Source organism: Phoca vitulina, unplaced genomic scaffold (genome assembly GCF_004348235.1).
Source record: "Phoca vitulina isolate PV1807 unplaced genomic scaffold, GSC_HSeal_1.0 scaffold7, whole genome shotgun sequence".
Classification (NCBI taxonomy): Eukaryota; Metazoa; Chordata; class Mammalia; order Carnivora; family Phocidae; genus Phoca; species Phoca vitulina.
Genome location: NW_022589710.1, coordinates 10126487 through 10146797, shown reverse-complemented (window position 1 = coordinate 10146797; position 20311 = coordinate 10126487). Strand labels below are relative to the sequence as shown.

The following is a 20311-nucleotide window of genomic DNA, read 5'->3' as shown; positions in this document are numbered from 1 at the left end:
AGTTAATCCATTATCCTCAAATTTTACATGGTTCAATATTTGTCATTTAAATCTAGATACACATTGAGATGCATGTTATGCATAGCCAGACTTCAGTATCAATATATCTTCATTCTTGTTTAATTGTTTTTGTTATTCTAACAGTGAATTTTGTCCTTCTTCTTTGGTCATGTGAATAAGAAAAAGTAGAAAATGCTTATAAGTTAAGATTGAAATCGAAATTTTGCCCTAATTCTAAACAGCCCTTTTGTTTTCAAGAAAGGTAAATGGATAAGGACAACACTAGTCATTATGGAGTTGCCTTTTCCATTTGTGTTTTGAAAGTTAACACATGATTATTTTATTCTAGTCCTAGAGAAACAATGTAGCTTATGTGACTAAAACTCTGGATATGTTTCATGCGCACAAATAATAGAGTTAATCATACCTGATTGTTTTTAAAGGGGCTACTCTATGACCGAAGCCCTCACCAGGAGCTAAGTCCCAATGTTTAAGTGATGCTGTTGGGAGAAGAACAAGAATGACAAAAAAAAAAAAACAAAACAAAAAACAAAACTAGAAAGGTTTAAGAAAGAGAATTTGTCTGTAGACCTCAAGAGAGCGTCATGTTTAAGAGAAAGCAAAACAAAAGGAGGAGCTTGTTCCACTGACATCTTGGTTTCCCTGATTTAGGTCATGCCATAGCTGCTATCTTTGCAACCACCAGCTCTCCTCCTCCAGGTCATTGTGAGGGGTCTTGAAAAATCTCATCCAAGAAGATCACAAGGTATACAAAAATATTTTAGCCATGGGGCGCCTGGGTGGCTCAGTTGGTTAAGCGACTGCCTTCGGCTCAGGTCATGATCCTGGAGTCCCAGGATCGAGTCCCGCATCGGGCTCCCTGCTTGGCAGGGAGTCTGCTTCTCCCTCTGACCCTCCTCCCTCTCATGCTCTCTGTCTCTCATTCTCTCTCTCTCAAATAAATAAATAAAATCTTTAAAAAAAAAAAATATTTTAGCCATTGCAGGAAGTGGGTGTCAAGTTAACCTGGAGTTTATAACCCAACGAAGAGAACAAGAAGGAATAAAACGCTCTGTGCTGTGATCAATTAATGACCCTTCCAGAACATTTCCTATTGACATGTTTTAGTGCATCTTAGGAACTTCCTGAAAGCCATGTGGGCACATAGGTCTAGTGTATCCTTTATTCCTAGTGAATTACCGTAAGAGAAAGGCCTGATATACTTCTATTTTATTTTGGCTGTTGTAACTACCAACTGTGGTAGTGTTTGAGGTTATTTTCTATGAAATGAGTCAATACCCTGAGCAGTCTCTAGGTGCTATTTTAAAGGAATAAGTTAAATTCACAACTGTTTAATAACAGACTGTGAGTTAGTCTTGTTAGAATAGGGAATGTAAATAGAACTGGCAAGTAGAGAAAAGGAGTCATTCCACGGGCTAAAAGCAGTGCTGTGTTTCTTAAGATATTTGAGGGTAGGAGTTTGATGGTGGTGGGGGAAATAAACCTCTTTGGGAATCTGATAAATTCTGTTCTTCTGTGTCACCAGAAAGATGCTCTGACAACACACAATTTAGCATTTTATTTTAGGGCTTTCATACACCCCGGGAGTTTATCCATGAATAGTCTTTAGAGCTGGGTAGTCCAATAGGGTAGCCACATGTGGCTAGTCTGAATTAGAATATTCTATAAGGGTAAAATGACACTAGGTTTCAGACTTAGTGTAAAAAATTAAAAGATTGCAATATATTTTATATTGTCACATATTAAAATATTTTCAAAAGATTAAATACAATAATTATTAAAATCCATCTCTCTTGCTTATTTTTACTTTTTAAAGTTACACATGTGGTTTGTAGCATATTTCTACTGGACATTGTTGCTGTAGAACCACTACTCTTCTGGAGTGGAAGAACATGAGGTATTAGAATACCATGAAATTGATATTAAAGAGGTGTGAGAGAATAAAAAATAGACATAGAGGATTGTCTTTAGAATAAAAGGACTGAATTTTTAGATTTAATCTATTTAAAGACTTTAGTCGATCAAGTATTTATCAGTCATCTGCTCTCTGTAAGACACTGAATTTGGATTATGGGCATAAAAAGAAACATTAAAACTTAGCACCTGCTCCCCAGGAGCTTACAACCCACTTTGAAGTGATAGGGCAAACATTTGCAGAGTTAAATGATATGACAAAGATATCTGACAGCACAACATAGTATACGAATAAGTTGTAATTTGAGCATTATAGGTCACTCCCTGTCAAATTGTCTGGGAGGGCAACTCCTCTGCTGGTTCTATGTAGAGAAGAAAATTAGAAAGGACAGGTGACAAAAAGGGAGCTGTCCAAGACACCATGGGGTTCTAACTGCACTGAAGCTCAGAAGGGCAGGGGTGGTGGGCTACACAAGCCCAGGACAGTGGGAAGCATTCGGTAGAGGCTCAGTAAACACTAGATGATGGATTTGGGCCCTAAGGAGATAGATCTATGCTAGTCTTCATTAACCTTTTTATTTTTCCCTTTTAAACTACTGAAAAACAGCTTCAATAAGTCATTTACAGGAAATGTCATATCTTGCTTTTCTTCCCGAGTGTGCATCTCAAACACAACTGACTCCTATAAACCTAGGGCTGAAATAATCGCCAGTTTGAACTTCTTGTCCCACATGCTAAAGCCCTGAATCCAAGATCCTTGTCTCATTTGTTCCAATACTTAGCATGCTGTAATCAACTCAGTTTTTATGATGGATGGTTTTTAATCTAGCTCCTTCCTTCTCCAAAGAGACTTAAATAGGTTTGTTGTCTTTTTACCTGACCATACAATCCCCAGCAGAGGTATTACCCAACTTCTCCACCTAGGACAGACAGAAAGAGCTCAAGATAAGGAGCAGCTGGTTCATGCTGGGCAACCACAAACTCTCAAGGTATTTAATCTATTATCCCAACACCAACTACCTTAGCTATCTGCATATTTCCAGGTTATTTAGAGATGGTTCTATGGCTCAGTAACTGAAAGCCCTTTCAAACTTTTGCTCTGGGTGTGAATCAACCGATATTTGTAATACACATCTGCTTCTACAGAGAAACATGGGTATACTGGAAATTAGCCAGACAAATCACCTGTAGTGTGGGCCTTTACTGATTTGAACTGAATTTACCAATTCATTTGACAAGCTTTACATATAGTTATCAAAACCTTCAAGTTTTACCCTATCCCATCAGTTTTGCTTTAAAAACCAATAGCAGAACAAAAAAATATATTGGTTGAGAAAGGTTGGGGGTGGGTGGGAAGGGAGGGGTGAAACTTATCAAAAGTAAAATTGGATTAAGAGTCAATCAAAATCCAACTGTGAATTTATCATTTCAATGAATTTCAATGAATGGTTTAAAATCTGTTTGAAATCTATTTGAAAATGAATATGTAATAATATAGACATATCTCCTTTTCAAAGCCAGTATTGTCAGATGTATTTGGAGCATTATAATTCATGAACAGAGTAGATGACTATTTGAAAAGTATTAAAATGAGCTGACTTTTCAATACAAGTGTCTTCACAATAAGTTTTTCTATTCTGGGCAATTCAGAAATGTAGACAATTGTGCTAGAAAAATAATATGTATTGTAATATTCATTGTACAGTAGTAGTGTAGTAAGTGGCAATTCTGGACATTACAAGAGACACAAGGATTATTTTCTGTGATTGCACAGAGAATACTTGGATTTCTTGTGAAGCTTTTGCATTGGAAATGAGATTCATCAGTCTGAACAGGGCAGGGTTAGAGCCCTTAGCAACATGCTTATTTTGTAGAAGGTCACTCAATAATAACTTCCTCTGCCCTCCAAGCTTATTAAGACTGACTGGCATATATTAATGAAAACACCTGATTCTCCAACCATAAAACCCAGACAAAGACTTTATTTTAATATTAAGGAAGGAACCCTTAATTAGCAGGGTTTCAAAAATGTCAGCTTCTTCTATTAGCTGTTCTGGTCCATCAAAGCCATAATCCCTACTGTCAAATTTCATCACATGATAGACAGTTTGCTGGCTGTCTTTTTTTTTTTTTAACTGATCATACTGACTGAAGCTTTTTAAAAATTTTTTATTTTGCCATCACATTTAACAACTCATTGTGCATTTGCCTGTTACACTCTTGATTTTACCACTTTCAAAGCGTCTTAGCACATGTCAGCTCAAAAAGGTGGGGGGGGAAACACTGCAGAAACACAAGTATTACATGCGAATACATATGCATTCTTAGACATATAATTAAGGATTCTTGGAAGACCTGGGCTTGCTTATATTGATTGCCTTCGCGAGTATGTAAATGTGCTGTCCCGAAAACACAGACAAATAAAACAGTCTCAGAGATGATTTCCCATTTTTGACGTGTCAAGGAGAAGGGGGCACATTCTCAGGAAGAACCCAGGATTTTTAAGGTAAACATTCATCACTATTAACCACTAACATACCTGTGTGTTGCAAGCAATTCATTAGCGCAGCTACGGCTTTGCATTGCCCTTCAGAAGCAAGATAAAGTGACTGCGCCCAGCAGGACAGAATAAACACATAGCTCTTAAAGTATTCGGGTTTTAATCTGATTCAAAACATTTGCTGTTGATTAAATCCTTTTGCAAATTGAAATTTTCATGCTATCCATACCGAGAGGAATATAAAAACACAAAACCAAATCAAAACAAGGATGACTCAAGGATTTCATGGACAACTTTTGTGAAGACTCAGCTGCAGTCTTCTTTATCCACGAAAGAACATGAAAGCCTCAAGGGCAATAGTTTTAGTGTTTTGGAATGAATTATGATGAATAAAAGCTCAAGAATAAACTGATGGAGATGGTTGGGACCTGGCAGCCTTAACTGCTAGAGACTGGTAAGCTCCTACCTGTTCTCTTTCCTGAGGATCTGGGACTTCATCAGAGTATGCAGTGTGTCTTCTCAGCTCACCCACTAGGCATCACCTAAGCAATGGGCAAACTGCATCCATTTTTACTAGCACCCAGGTATTTATTTTCCTCCTAGGCTCCTAGGATAGTAGAAGGGCTATCCCTCTTGTAATTTTGCTTATCCTTGACTTATCCATTTCCTCCATGTGGCACACTCCAGCTCTTCTCTGAGCTTCAAGAGAACCAGGGAGGAGCTGGGGTGATCTCAAACCCACAGGCCAAACATTCAGAGGTTTTCAAGTTAGTGAAGCTCCCTTGGTTCCTTTATCCCTGGGAAGAAGTCTTTTGGTTTCCATCATTGACCATCCCCTTGATTTTCTCAGCATCTAGTGTCTCATCAGCCTTACATATCTATGGACACAAAACAAAGTCAAATAATCCCAATTTCAAGTCACTAATGAGTCATCATTCCTGTAATGCTTCCTTCTTGCTTCCTTAAGATGAAATCGAGATTGTTGAAGGTACGTTTTTGGGTAATCTATTAGCTGAATTTACAGCCAGCCCTTTCATACTATCTAATGGCTATGGGTGACTGTCCACAATTACAGAGTCTCTTGTTCTAGTTTTAATTGCATCATTTAGAAATAAAGTCCCCTAGCTGAGACTGATGAGTTCCTGCCTTTTCTGCTGAACATTTAAAGAGGCACCTTCCAGGATAGCCAGACAAGAAGGGCATGTTACCTGGACCAAAAGCATTTGGTCAGGCATTCAGGATAGCCGGCTGCAGTTTAATGACTAATGGTATATGCAAAGTGGGCTAGGTTTTAGAAGGTTTTTTAATATGTACTTTTCCATGCTTCTAATGGAGACTATTGGTTAGGAATGGCACATGGCCTGGGATCAAAACCATTTCCCACCTTGGGCAAGTTACCCTACTGTTTTCTCAACTATAAAATACAGGTAAATAAATAATGGTTATCTACCTAGCTGTTGTCAAAATTAAATAAGATAACGCATGCAATGTGCCAAACAAAGCATATGGCATATATTGAGTGATCAGTGAGCATAACCATCTGTTAATTCATTGGAGTAAGCTTCCTGAGGGCAGAAGCTGTTTCTGTCTAATTCCCTGGTACCATCCCTGGTACATAGTAGGTATTCCCTTTATGTTGAGCAAGTGAATCAATAGCATTGCAACTGTACTGAGAAATGAGCAGATTTCAAGGGTTTGAATCCCAGAGTAATATGGTGGCTTATTGATTTTGCTTCTCCATTTATCATATTAACAGAAGCCCAGGCTTGGGCTATCAAGTCTGATCAGCCGGGACTTTCAATCAAAACTGTGGCACAGTCATTAGAACCTCAACAAAGCCATTTGAGTCTGATGCAGAAGCACATTAATAAAGTACGGTAAGTGGGAGATGATCATGAGTTTCGTGTTGAACAGAAAGATAAATACCCTAGACCTTTCTGAGATCATGGAGCCTTTGAGACTCTGATGAAAAGCATAATCTCCCTCCTCAACTTCTCCTTGGCATGGTAGAGGATGAGGGAATCTACAGAGCCTTGGAGCCAATTTAAGGAGCCCCTGAGGTACCTTTGAGGTGCTACCCGATCACTTTCCAACTAGAACAGCTCTATGTTGGTGTGTTTTGATTTTGGTCTTTTGAAAAGGTTTGGCTTGAAAGAAAAAGTGGTATTGGGAGTAGTAGTGTGAGAACCATAGTCCTTGACTTGGTGCCCTGGTACAGTACGTTGGGGTATCTGGAAGCAGAGTTTTGGGAATAGAAGGAAAGGACAGAAATGGAGAGACAACGTTAAGGTGATACTATGAACGTCTAAAGGCATAACATGAACTACTGACTTGAGCATTAGCCTGGGCAGCAGAAGTCTGTTTTCCTTGCCCCCTCCCTTGTCACCACTGATTCTTGGAATGAGGGCGGACGAGGTACTGTACCTTTTCTGTCTCTCCATTTTATAACTCGTCATTGTGAGAGATAATCCCTGCTTCCTAGGGTGGGGATCGAGAGTGAATTAGCTAACAGCCATAACATGTTTGAAGTACATACAGAATTTCCCTCGATTTCTACAGCATCTACTCACATCAGAGTGGAAGCCTCGAAGGTGAAAGGAACAGTGACAGCGAGCTCACGCAAGGCTCGCTGCCTTTTCGGGCTGAGGAACGGGAAAGCAGTGTAGTTGGCATCCCAGAAAATCGATACTTAAGCTTTGTAGGAGCTTGGAGGAGTGTGCACTTCAGAGTGAGAGGCAATCTTTGGTTGGCAAAGTCAGCATTTCTCTCCCCTCCTGCAGTCAGTCTGACATTCCTCAGCTGGAACAGAATGTTATCCGCGAAGATGTGCTCCTTCCCACCCCCCACTGGACAGGTAATACTATTATCTTTTTACATAATGTACATAATTAATGTGTATTTGGACAATTTCATGTGCAAACTATATCTCTGGGGACTATTTTTGCCATTCACGGCCAGAACAGCGTGGAGTCATCAGGAACTGGTCTGGGGAGGTATTAATGTGGGGACGGATAAAATATGTACTGACTCCCTCGTTCTCGCTCTTTCCTAAAACAATTGAATGTGTGCTGTAGGAGAATGTTCTCTAACCAGTGTTCATCTCCAGTCTTAAAAATGTCATACTTGTAGAAGAACTAGAAATGACTTGTTCCAGGAACTGAAGGAACGGAACACTTTGCTACTGAGCTATCGGCATACTTATTATGAAACCCTTTTCTAGAATGCAGGCTTCTTAAGGTCTGGGATGATCTCTTATTTATCTTTATAGTCTCCAAGAAACCTAGCACTGTGCTCAATAAATATTTGTTGATTTGATTAAACTGCTGATCTCAAAATGCTTTCTGGTATGTTGCCTCCCTCCTCTCTGAAACCCTGGGTTAGTATCAGTATAAGTCAGAGAGAAGACCTTAGATCCTGAACTTGAGGGGGATCGATCAGGGCCGGGAATCGCTTCTGCCTCACTTTCCAGGGTTCTGCTTTGAGACATTGCATTGACTGGACTTGGAAAGGCCAGGGTTTAAAACCTAGCTATGTCAATGTCTGTGCGAGCCTGAAGAGCTTGCTTCACCTTGCCAAGCCTCCATTTTCTCACCTGTCAAATGGGGATTTTGCTACTTAGGGTTGTTGAGGTGAGTAATGTGCTTGGCATACAATAGGCAGTTAATAAATGGTAGCCATCATGATAATAATTACCCATGTGTACTCTTTCACCCTGAATCAGAATTCATAAGACAAATCAATATATGCTCCACCACTAGCACAATATTTTGCAAAATATTTACAAATTTCCCAAACTGTTACAACTCATGTTTTCAATGTATCTCAACCATAATCTTCTTCAAGCACATCTAGTTGTGAAAACAGCCTGATTAAACAGCGGGAATTTGATACTATGCTTATTTTTTGCCTCATGAGCACAGCAGTATGAATAGGGATGGGGGGGGGGGGGGGGGGGGGGGGAGTCCATGGGAGGGCAGTAGGGGCAGACCCACTAAATAAGAAAACTGGTGACCCTGGAAGGTAGATTGTATTCTCAGGAACTGTTCTCATAATTTATTCCTGCTCATAATGAAAACAGGATGTGATATTTGTTTTCAACTAGATAGAAAACTGGATGCAAACGGCATGTAACAACTCTGCAGTTTTCTGAGACCATGGGATGAAACACTGAGACTGGCCACCTTAGACATGAGGATTAAACAAGGACTCCTTGCAGCTTTGTGCTCATCAAATAAGGGGGCTACAGGAGAAAGGAAAAGCAAACAGCAATAATAGCCAAACACTAAATGAAAAAGGATTCTTCCAGCTTCCTAAGTCACCTGCATCCTTTTGCAAGGCTGAGTTAATGTCCCTCGTCCTACTGGCATTTGTACAATTTCTTCAATTTCACAGTTCTCTCTCACTCATTTTTTTTTTATTAAGATTTTATTTATTTATCTGACAGAGTTAGCGAGAGCAGGAAAACAAGCAGAGGCACCCCTCTCACTCACTGTCTTTAAGTCACATTTTTTTGGTTTTCATATATTCAGACAAGAATGTCATAAATAGGGGCGCCTGGGTGGCTCAGTCGTTAAGCGTCTGCCTTCGGCTCAGGTCATGATCCCAGGGTCCTGGGATCGAGCCCCACATTGGGCTCCCTGCTTGGCAGGAAGCCTGCTTCTCCCTCTCCCACTCCCTCTGCTTGTGTTCCCTCTCTTGCTATGTCTCTGTCAAATAAATAAATAAAATCTTAAAAAAAAAAAAGTCATAAATATGCGAATTGGGTGGGGAGCGGAGAATGGACCGCAGAGAGCTCAGAGCAGAACCACTGGCGCCGAAAGCAAGGGTCCCAGCAACCACCCCCAGCCCGGCTCTCACATCAGAGGCATCTGGCAGGGTGAGGGGGAGACAAGAAGGTCATCCCAGCAAAGGTTTTGGGAACAGCAAAATGGTTCAATGATGTCAGAAACCTACATGGTTTCATCACCAGGAATGACACTGAGGAAGATGTATTTGTACGCCCCCCTGTCATAAAGAACCAGGACCCCAGGAAATGCCTTCCTAGGGTGGGAGAGGGAGATGGTGGAGTTTGATGTGGAGGAAGGAGAAAGGGTGTGGAGGCAGCAAATGGGACAGGCTCTGGTGGAGTTCCAGAGCGAGGCAGTAAATACACAGCAGACTCTAACCATTAAGACGCTCTCCAGGTCTCAGGGCCCTCCCCCCCGCCACAACTCCCAGTAGAATTACCTGCACAGGGAGAGTGGGGAGAGGAGAACAGGTGGGAGAGGGCTCTGAGGCCAGGCCCCCACAGTTCGGGCCCTACTGCAGGCCATGTCTCCCACGTGGCCACTGGCACAGAGCCGAGGGGCAGCGACCATAGTCTTCCAACCCTCCCGTGCAGGGAGAGATGCTGGGGGGCCCTCCAACCCAGGTGCAGGAGGACAAGGTAGACCAGTGAGAGTATGTATGGCGGTTACAGACCACCCTGCTGCTGGGGGCCTCCTCGCCAAAGACCGCCTAGAGAGGACAGCAGTGAAGAAGACAAGGAAAGTCAACGAGATGAGACCTGAGGTCAGCAGCCACCTCCGTGCCGGTATCCCGTGCGCTGCAACTTCAGTGACCCACCCAGATGCCCAGAAAACCCTAAACCACAAGATGGCAAGGTCACAAAAGCAGCCGATTCACCAGCTGAGGATTTGTCCCTTCCGAGGTGGAGCAGGGCTGGCTTACCATCTCTACCATCATCCGGTTTGGTCAACCACCAAGAAGAAAGGAACATGAAATTCCAGCAACAAGATAATGAACAAAAGACTGGAGCTGAAGACATTAAGTGCTTGCTTTTTGCGCACTGACCAGATAGCTAGAACTATCTGCATTATCTGTGTGGAACGGGGTTCTTATTTTTTACCTTAAAGCCATCTCTTTTTGGTAATGACAAATGCTTTTTTTTTTTTTTTTTAAAGCCTGGTTTTTCTCAATACACCTTTAAAGGTTTTTAAATTGTTTCCTATCTGGTCAAGTCGAGAGTTCTAAGAACCTCATTTTTAATTTGTAGTAAAAGTTTACAACTTGATTTTTTCAAAAAAATCAAACAGCAGGCACTTGTTAATAAAGTTATATATTAAAAAGAATATTGTAAATATGCTATTGTTTGTATGAATTTCCTTCTACTAGAGGGGAAGGTATACATCTACCCTGTTGTGTAAAACATTTTACTAAAGCCACATGCATGCATCTTAGGAAAGCAAAAGAGTTGAACTGGCTTGCTATAACACAAATAATGCACAATGAACTAATAAAGGTGGAAGGAAAATGGGTATGCTGTTTTTTACTTAACACCTTTTCAGGTTGCCTGGGTGGCTCAGTCGGTTAAGTGTTTGACTCTTCATTACAGCTCAGGTCATGATCTCAGGGTCTCAAGATCCAACCTTTCCACTGGGCTCCCCACTCAGTGGGGAGTTAGCTTCTCTCCCTCTGCCCCTCCCCCTGCTCTTGCCACAGTGCACACACGTGTGTGTGCACGCGCTCTCTCAAATAAATAAATAAATCTTTAAAAACAAATACCTTTTCTAGTCTGAGCTGGTCTCAGGAGGTCTTAGGGAAAATTCAGACACACCCGAGAGAAGGTGAAGTAGATGTGGGTTCCAGCCTCATATTTGAGACAAACTCTGTTATTGTGTGGGGCTTATATATTCTCTCTAGGTTCAGTATGTTCCTGTGTAAAAGAAAGGGCCGAATTAAAAAGATGGTCTATCTACTCTGCCTCTTTGAACTGGATCTTCCTCAACTTTAAAATGAAGTAATTGTATTTATCTTATCAGGTATTTTGTGGACTAAATAAGGTTGTGTGTGTAAACCACCATGGCAATGTCCAACAGAACATATGTACTCGAAAATCCCGGTTTTCCTCCCTTCTCTAATTTTAAGTTTTTTTCAATTTAGAACACTTTGGAATAATCAGGAACATGTGTTGATCCTCATTTACTATGTTCCTGAGTAAGGCCATTATTGCAATAGATACACCTGGCATCCATTCCCTGAGAGTGACTTGACACATGATTTTTAGAATCAAGGGTCAAACTGATCTTTCCAGTGCTGAAAGAAGCCCTATATAAATCACTTGAAATATAAATATTTATTCATCAACAGTTGGCTAGTCAGCAGCATGGTATGCTCTGACATATTTTGATAGCAGATGGTTTATATTTTTTAAACTTAAAATGCAACAATAAAGACAGAGGTAATGTCCGAAAAGCCCTTTCACTATTGGAATTTGACTTTTCTTAGAGCTACAAAGCCCAAATCTTTGGGAATTAAAAAAAAAAAAAAAAAAAAAGGAAAAGGCAAAAGAAACACACACACACACACATACAAGAAGGTAATCATCACTTCTTTTTCTCACCATTAGGAAAGGTTATGCCATAAGAGGTGTATCTGGTAGTCCCAGAGAGTGAACTGAAATTCATCTAAGATGCAAAGGAGACTCTGGTAACACTGGCAAATTCAGGGCCAGTGTAGCAGAATTAATACAATGTCAATTTTTCTTTGTGTCTGTAACAGTTTCCTATTATCCTGATAAGTGGGTAGCCATTTCGCTTCTTTTATTGATATAGCTGTGAAAAAGAATTAGATTTCAACACTTATGTAACTGAGATTAATTGATTGATTAGATTATTAATTAAATATTCCATTAAATTTTCTTTTGAAAAAAAAAAATGGCATAGGATTGTGAATTCCCTAAGGTTTTCTTCCTGACCCATGGAAGAATAAACAAGGAAATGCATAACTAAACATTGTATCTTATCTTGTGAGAGAGAATTAAGCAAGCAGATACATTGCTATGTAGAAAATGTACTCTCTGCTGGCTGGCTGTCTTGTAAGACTACTTTATCCATATCCCAGTACAAAGCGAAGAGACTTTTCTCCTTTGTGAATAACCCACAGAAATCAGTGAGCAGCTAAGAAAATTATTTGGGTATTGCACAGCCAGGCACATCTATCTATCTCCACACAAAACCCGGCCTGTTTTAGTTGGGAATAAAATGGTTTACCTAAAACTTCCAATCATACAGTGTTTCAGGGATCTGTGGAAAAATAAAAACAGCAAGTGGCCTTTCAGGTAACCCATAATTAAAAGCAATTTTGAGCTGTCTTTTCAGGGAACCCACCCAGGGGAAGTATTTGCTACCTGTCTGACCTTCACGATCGTGAGTCCTTGGCAGTGTCAACGACCCTCTGAACTGAATTCAAAACTAATCTCTGACAGAAAAAGAGAAACAGAATTCATGCAAATCATATTAATTCCAACATTTCCCCAGTGAGCTGGGTATAAACTACAGCCTAATTAAATATTTTTTAACGATGTGAGTAATTTTTGCCAAGGGGCGGATTCAGGGGAAAATTTAATATGAGATCACAAAAGCTGTTCCCAGCGTTGATTCTGTAAATTAATGACTATCTGCCTTATGATAAAAACATGCTGCCAAGAATGAAAATGAAGTCGGCAAAGCTTGCTCTATTTGTCTAACAACCAAATATACAGAATGCAAAACTTTAAAGGCAATGGGAAATTTCCATTGTGTTTGTGTGATATATTCAGGATAAAGATGCACCATGCTGACAACCCAATAACCAGCTTTAAGACACTGTCAGCAATATGGGGCCATTTTTAGGTAGTTGTTGTCAAGGTCCGGGGACACATTTTAAAGCAGCCAGTTTGTTAAAAAAAAAAAAATGACATACAACTTGTTTCCAAAAGAGAATTAAGGTGGCTCACAATAAGAGACACATGCACACAAACGTTCAAGCCAAAATGGAAGGTCAGAAACATATCAAGGGCAAGTACTCAATTATTTGGTACAAATGTTGCCAGCATTATAACTCCATGGATTCCTTCCTCGGACTGACCATTTCCATACATACCCATCTTGATCCTCAGGGCAGTTCATTCTGGAAACCTGAATTGGATTGCTGTCCAAGGTCATGGGGGTGAAAAATGGTGGTGAATACAGCAAGCAAGGGGATGATGTCAACACGGCCCTGGGCAGCTGATTGCATCTGAATCTATAAATGGCAGCAGACAAAAAGGGGGCCTGGTAGAGAAGGCTTTTCTTGTCTGCTTAGGTCCCATTTGAGAACGGAGCTTCCCCTTGTGTTCAGACTCCTGTGTTAGGAAGCATTTTGACAAAAAAGCAACTTGGCATCTGTTACAGGACAGCAAGGCACGGTGCCCGGATCAAAGCCAGGGGAAACGTCCTTCGTCTCACTGGGCTTCGTGAAGGCAACCTGCTTCTAATGAGTCCTGTAGTTAACACCCAGAAGTGGCCGGCGGTCCCCTGTGACAGATGACTTGGGCTCTGCTAGCCCCTGGTCATTAGGCCAGCCCATCACAAGGGCTTTAGGAGCTATATTTATTTAAATTTCTGTCGGTGCCCAGCGATGGAGATTGAATTTACAGTCTTTCAATTAGAAGGTCATCTGTGCTTAACTAGTGCACCACTGCCTCATTATAATCATAAAATTAGTGAGAAAAGACTGGCATGAGTAATATGGAAACGCCAGTTCCAGAGGTGAAAAGGTGCTGCTTCCTCGGGTTACAGCAGAAGAGAATGCAACAGCATGCTCTTGATCAGTAAATATTCCCATTTAGAGCAAAGAGAAGTCCTCGAAGCCCATTACAACGAGAGAGAAGGATGGTAAGATAATTTTGTACGAAGACCTACAAATACACATCGTGACTGTTATTTACCGAAAGAAGTATTTTTCCTATTTACACACAAATTTTCCTTGCAAATTAAATGTGAATAAAAGTAGCACCGATGTCTCCGGAGCTTAGCTTTTGATTTTTAACCCTGTGTGTCAAAAAATCCAAGTCGATCTTTAGTAAACAATTCAAAATAAAACCAATGCAGCGTGCGCAAGGCTGAGAGGGGGAATGTATCGCGGCCTGGTGTACAGGGGGCAGTGCTGAGCCTTATCGTCCTTAAACTTTCCAAGAACTATTTTTTTTTTTTTTTAAAGATTTTATTTATTTATTTGACAGAGAGATAGAGAGAGAGTACAAGTAGGCAGAGAGGCAGGCAGAGGGAGAGGGAGAAGCAGGCTCTCCGCTGAGCAGAGAGCCCGATGTGGGGCTCGATCCCAGGACCCTGGGATCATGACCTGAGCTGAAGGCAGCCGCTTAACCGACTGAGCCACCCAGGCATCCCTCCAAGAACTATTGTGAAGTGGATGCTATTAATTGAATCACTGGGTGCTACTTCATTAGTATTTTTGCACACTAGAAACGTTATTTTAAGACCCAGGAAAAGGAAAATAAGCCACCAAAAGTGGCTCAATCCAAAATTAAAAGGGAAAAAACACTTGAGTTTTTACATCTCTCAGGGGCTCTTACACCAGTTTTTCTCATATAATCCTCCTGATGACCTTATGCAAAGGGGGTTTTATTATCCTTAATATATAAGGGAGGCAACAGAGGTGTAGAGAAAAGGCCCAATTCTTGGAACTGCAGCCTGGAAATAAATGCTAGGGATGGGCTAGAGAGACCCAGCTCTGACCTCAAAGGCCACCCTTGTTTCTTGACAGGATTTTTATCCTAATTTTGAGACATTAATTGAGATGGTACTTATTTTAAGTACATTTCAATTTCCCTGACCTGACGAGACAGTCTTGGGGGACTCTGCTAATATAAAACTTAGCAACTTGAAGAACGGGTTCTAGGGAGGAAAGAATGATCTCACTCCGAATTCCACAAGTATGCACGGTCCATCTAGTCTCGGGCCAGCGTTACCCTATGTGCTGCCAGGAAGCAGGATGAACACAGCAGATATTGGCTCCCTGAGAAGTGGTCAGGTAACCACCCGATTCAAGGCAGCAAACAGGAGCCCCAGTACCGAGGCACTGAGGGGGGCCCTGAATCCATGCAGAAAGGAGAAGAAAAAGGATTGCAGTGTAAACCGTAGAAGGTATGGTGCTTTCTGCCCAGGTGCAGGCCTTGCAAGTAGACAAAGTCAGAAGAGGCAGAGAGATGGTTGCTGGCCTGTCGGCCTTCAAAGACAGCCACAGTCTTCGTCTGGCTGCCCTGTGCATTCTACCTGGCCTTTTTGGTTCTTTTTCCAAGTCTCCCTCACTCCCTTTCCTCCTCTCTCCCCCCACGTTGCTGGCATCCTTGGGCCTACAAGAAGCATTGGCGTCGCTTACAGACTGCTGGCTCCAGCCTGGGCCCTGCTCCTGCAGCAGCAAGGACCCAAGTCCTCACGAGGGACAGGCTGGAGCTCCTGGCAGAGGCACGGGCCCGGCACCAAGCAGCCTGCACGGAATGAAGGCTAGGGAGGAGAAGATGCTGTTGTTCTGAATTCCCCCCTGGAAGGAACATGGCATTGAGCAGCGGCAGCAGGAACAGCGTGAGGAGATTTCTTTTATTCTGCAGCCTAAGTGCAGGGGCCTACAGAGGGCTGTGCTCGGAGGAGGGGAAGATCAGAGGTGAAAGCGATGAATAATGTGCACGTGGCACAGTGACAGATCACTTGTAGCAAATGCAGGATGACCCTCCAAAGCTCGGAGTGCACCAGAGCCTCCCTCTAATTAAAGATAATCCAGAATTATCATGCTTAATTATTTTCAGAGGCTTCTTTGAGGTGGCTTTTTTTTGGTCTCAATTGGGGTAAGGGACATCTCAAACTGCAAAGGGCAAAGGCTGGTCTCCATCCAGGAAACAAACTTAAGAAGCTTGGCTCGATCTTCCTCCGCTGTGCCTGCCTGCAGCATCTCTCGTTCTGCGGCTATAATTCTAGGTCGCTCTTCCATGTTTCCTGGCTGGGTTCACAGGGCATATTCCTTACCTACAAGCACCTCTGTTCTCTTCTAATAAAGTTGATAATGCTGTTACAAGCTATAAGATTTTCTTTGCTTTGTTTGCAGAGTTTTCTCACAGTAAGGTCTGAAGATCACTTGCGTCTGTGTAAAAAATGCAAAATCATCTGGCCTTCTTAAAAACATTTCCCTGTTCTTTCGACAGAGGGAAATCAGACTGTCTTGGGATGGAGTCAAGGAATCTGCATTTTGAACAAGACTCTTAGGGTATCTGTCCCACATTAAAGTCTGAAACTCACTCATTGGGTGGCTTGAGCTTTTGCCAGAGACTTCATTCTTCAAAATCCTTTCCCCAGGCTCCTCCTGCCTTCCATAGTACAACCAGCCCACCCAAACTTGGTGTCTCTCTCTGCAGTCTCGCACCTTGAATATCTCATCATTTCTATTATTGTCCCCAATGCTCTATTTGTTATTTCCTTTGTTGCTCACAGTCTGTTTCTTCGACTCTTCTGATTCATTTTGTTTTCTTCCAAATTCTGTCCCTCTACCCTCACCTCTTTTGGCCTTTCTTCTTAGCTCATAATCACCGACATCAGTGTGTTTTCCCCTGTCTTTCTTCTTATTGCTTACCACAGAATTATTAGCATTCAGCTTTGTTCTTCCACCTCATGAAGCTTTCCTCACAAAAGGACTAAAAAAATAAGGTTTCAAGTATGTCTTATGCAATAACCAATTTTCAGTGGAGTTTATAAAACAATCCTTTGGCCATGATCTGTCCTCAAAATCAGTGTCTAAAAGCCTGAGACAGGAATGGCATCTTTTAGACCTGTGTCTTGTACCATACCATCGGCCTCCCAGACATATTACATCAGATTATGAATGGTTTCCAGCCCTGTGGAAGCCTCTATGGCATAACTATGCTGGTTTTTCAATGTCATTTTCTCTTGAGCTCGTTCTGTTAGCTGGCAGGTTGAAACCATCCTTTTGAGGTGAGAACATCTGGCCAACTGCTCTAACTCCCATGTTTCTGTTAAACAACCACACATGGGTAATTGAGACCGTGGGTTTGTTTTGCACAGGTGTTAATTGTCCACTACAACTAGGACAGGAGGTGCGAGCAGAGAGACGTTCCCAGCATTTCTGGTACTCCTTTGAGAGAAGCAAAACGTCCTGTACAGTGGGATTGTCATATCAATGAACACGTAACCTACAGGTCACTGCCTGTTGCCCCGGGGAATGGAAACCAAGCAAGGACATCTTGGTGGGAATGACCTCAAATGTGAGTTATTACTGTATGGAGTAGCTCCCTCCATTCCCCAATTTTAACTTCTTGGGAACCTGGGTACTCTTCTGGAATGAGTCTCTCAGCAGGGGGGAGCCTGCAGGCCAGGGCACACACAGCTACCGACCGCTATTCGGCTAAATGCTGGGGGCAGTAGCAGGCCATCCCACGCCCCTCTGGTGCATAGCAGCACCAGGGCAGTGCTGACAAATTCAAGTGCATTCAGAGCAAGCAGCCATGGCAATTGAGACTCCGGAGGGGTTAACTTAGGATGATGGACCATGAGGCTAAATGAGGCCGGTTTGGTCAAATGACCCCTGAGGAGGAAAGCAGGATAAATGTCTTCCCCTCTCCCCACACAGAGGCCATCTGAGCACCTCATGTCTCACACAAACATTGGGGACACACTCAAGTCTGTGCCCATCCAGGGGACAGAATCACTCTGTGCTGTCCCCATCAGTCAAACTACAGCACTTTATAACCAGGCACAAAATACATGAGTTAGGCTCACTTGGAATCTATCAACTGGGTCTTCAAAGATGGTTTTTTCACCCTTTACTAGATTTCCATAATTCCTTCCTTTCTAGGGGTTTAATATTATGAAACAGGGGGCGCCTGGGTGGCTCAGTTGTTAAGCGTCTGTCTTCGGCTCAGGTCATGATCCCAGGGGCCTGGGATCGAGCCCCACATCGGGCTCCCTGCTCCACGGGAAGCCTGCTTCTCCCTCTCCCGCTCTCCCTGCTTGTGTTCCCTCTCTCGCTGTGTCTCTCTCTGTCAAATAAATAAATAAAATCCTTAAAAAAAAAATTATGAAACGGGTTTTCACTGAAAAGTGTTTTAAAACATGAAATAAATTAGAGCTGTGAAATGGTACATGTAGAAGTTATTTTCTAAAAGCCACACAGTTGGAAGGAGGTATACTTTTTTGTGTATGCAGTCCTCTTTGGATCTGAGTTTTCAATGGACCTAAAATTTGGTTGTAGTAATTTAGATGGTTTACATTCACAACACAGAGCTGGTCACACTCATGTTATCAGCATTCCTTCTTGTAGCTGGCGGACAGCCCTCAGACAAATTTATCTCACTAAGCTTGCTTCCTGGTGGGTTTGGCAAAAGGGTACCCCCCCACCCCCACCCCACCGCAGGCTGCTGGTCTCAGTCTGTTCCCTAGCCTTCTTTTCTCAGACTCCTAAGCCTTTTTTTTTTTTTTTTTTAAGATTTTATTTATTTATTTTGACAGAGAGAGAGAGAGAGAGAGAGAGACAGTGAGAGAGGGAACACAAGCAGGGGGAGCAGGAGAGGGAGAAGCAGGCTTTCCACCAAGCAGAGAGCCCGATGCGGGGCTCCATCCCAGGACCCTGGGATCATGACCTGAGCCGAAGGCAAATGCTTAACGACTGAGCCACCCAGGTGCCCCACCTAAGCCTTTTTTATAACCTGGGGGCAAAATAAAAGTGAGAGGGCCAAGAGAGAAAACGGTGGCAGGGGAGATAAAATAGGTTATCATCCAAGAATGGTCTTCAGTGACTGTAAGGTAATGAACCCACATTGTGTCTGTAGCTGGAAAATTATTTTTGAAGGTAATTTCCAAAGAGGAGTTAGCAAAATGTACTTATGGGGATAGTCATTTAAGTGAATATGTTTATCTGGGTACATGAGTTCTAGAACTTAAAAAAAAAAAAGTTAATGGAAGGAAGAAGCAGCGATGGCTGAAATCAACCATATGGTAGAACATGCGAGATGAGATCTGGGATGGAGAGGTGAGGCTTGATGATTCAGGACTCAGCTCGCCCCTGAATGCTTGCCAGTCTGGCTACCATTTAAACCACAACTCGGCGGCCTCCTTAACATAGTGAAATAACAATGTGGTGCTGAGTCAGAGAGTGAAATGCTCAGTGTAAATAGGAGTGAGTTCATACATTAAAATTAAATTGGTCCAAGGGGAAATGATGGGTGTTAATGAGATGGGAGTTCAGGAAAGATGACCAACAACTAGATCTTGACTTTTTTTTTGTTATAGGGAAACTACAGTAAGAAAGCAAAGGCAGCCTAGTGTTATCAAGGGGTGACAGGGACCCAAATAGACTTCAAAGGTGCTGGTCAGAACTATTACTAAAGGAAGTCTTCTTATTTTCATGACCCGGATACAGGTATCCCTTCACCATTTACCCAGAAAAATATAATGGAGGAATTGAGAAGATATAATAAACTGAATCAATATTTGTATTGTTACTCCATTTCATGCATTTTAGAAGGATATATGCTCTGCAGGGACTTAGACTCTCTAGTTCATTAAGTTAGCATGCAAGTCATTTATACCACATAGTTGGACATAAATACGTAAGGACATGAACACTGCTTCCATGAGAACATGATATGCCTAACTTTAACATCATTTTGGTCAACAGCACTTTTGCCAGAAGTATTAAACAGCATTACTACAAGGGTAGCTCAAAACACAAGAACAGCTCATACTGCACAACGCTGTCCCCTTATTGTTATCACAATGTATGCACAAGGACAATAATAATCCTTTCTATACTGAACATGTAGGAAGTACATACATAGAAAGTATAACTATGGGATCTGCTGGTGATGAATCCCACTTTTCTGAGTCCCTGCATCCATAGAGGTCTACTGACTGCCATGAAAACAGTGAAATGGTAATTTTATGATTGCAATTTTAATAAAAAGGCCATGTCCAAATTTTGGGGTACTCAAGAATTGCTAATAGGTGAGCAAATGGTTAAGTGACAATGAGTACTGCTTTGCTAGCCCACAGGCTTCAAAGACCACAAAGACAA

The 20311-nt window shown here is 42.0% G+C and overlaps 1 protein-coding gene and 1 pseudogene across 6 annotated transcripts in view; one reads left to right on the top strand and one right to left on the bottom strand.

Moving 5' to 3' along the window:
- NPAS3 (neuronal PAS domain protein 3) overlaps positions 1–20311 on the bottom strand; it is an 839936-nt gene that overhangs the window by 130845 nt on the left and 688780 nt on the right. The window lies entirely within an intron of this gene.
- On the top strand, positions 9213–10815 carry LOC116632559 (annotated as a pseudogene).